Genomic DNA, 1,402 nt, shown 5'->3' with positions numbered 1-1,402 from the left:
TTCAAACAGTTCGTAACCGTTTATGGGAAGTTGGACTGTCATCCTATGCTCCTTTAAGAAGGCCAGACGCAACAGCACGTCACAGGCGGTTACGAAGAGTATGGTGTAGCGAGCGGCTGACGGAGCATACGAGTACAAACTGGCAAGCTGTCATGTTCACTGACGAATCTCGTTTCTGTCTGTACAGCGACAGCAGACGACAAAGAGTCTATAGAGAGCCAGGAATGCGCATCATGCCACAATTTGTGCAGCCTATCCATAGGTTTGGAGGCTATGGTGTTATGGTCTGGGCGCTGGCATTTATTCTGGAGGCCGTACAAACCTACAGATCATTGATGGGAACCTTACAGGAGTGCGGTACGTTCAAGAAATTGTTGAGGAATACGTGTTACCCACAAGGGACTTGATTGGAGAAGAATTTCGCTTTCTTGACGACAATGCACGCCCACATAGAGCGCAAATTGTGCATCAGTTTTTGGAAAACGATCAAATTTCACATTTGCCTTTACCACCAATGTCACCAGACCTTAACCCAATTGAGCATATGTGGGATGCATTGCAAAGAAGGCTTTCCAATCAGATAAATTATTTCGGAGATTAATTTTAACAATCATACATTGTTGCAATAATTATATTAAAAAATAATTATACCAGGTAAATAAAAAATATGATAAAATACTATAAAAATTTGTTATTTCATTACAAATAAGTTTTGTATTTTTTTTTTGCATGGCAATCCCATATAAAACCATTCTCATGAAAGTTATGATCTAAGGATTACAACTATCTACTTAATATTTAATTTTCTCAAAAAAATGTTTTTCATAAATTGCAGATTACACAAAAAAAATTCGCAAACTCAAAAGCAAAACAAAATTTCGTTCTCAAAATACGATCAAATTTTTATATTACTTTATATTTATATTAATTATTATTTTCTAGAGATAAATGATTTAAAAAAACGCTTGGTTCCATACTTTATATTCACCCAGTATAGTAATTATGTCACGACTAACTTATCCGAAATTTATCTGAAGATTGTAAAAGCTAACAACATGGTAAGTTATAAATTATTAAATAATTTAAAAAATATAATTAATTTAGATACATTTGTTTTTACTTTTATTAGTTTTTTTTATATTAATAGAGTAAATAATAACTTTTATATGAACACTTTTTCCACTCCCAAAACAATTTAAGTCCGCCGGTGAAGACGGCGGTTTCACCGTCACCACTTTCTGCGCCGCGACCCCCATCAAAGTCGCCGCCACCCCCATCAATGTCGCCGGCAACTGCACCCGCACCGACAACTTCGACGGGTGCCACAAAATCAAAACGGTATTTATTCAATTTGAAAGCGCTAAATATATTCTAATTTGAAATTTTATAGTCGTCGCCGGGG

Source organism: Tribolium madens, unplaced genomic scaffold (assembly GCF_015345945.1).
Source record: "Tribolium madens isolate multiple individuals breed KSU strain unplaced genomic scaffold, Tmad_KSU_1.1 Scaffold_20;HRSCAF=117;Tcas5.2_LG4, whole genome shotgun sequence".
In the NCBI taxonomy this organism is placed as follows: domain Eukaryota; kingdom Metazoa; phylum Arthropoda; class Insecta; order Coleoptera; family Tenebrionidae; genus Tribolium; species Tribolium madens.
The sequence above is the reverse complement of the archived record's forward strand: the minus strand, read 5'-3'. Positions refer to the sequence as shown.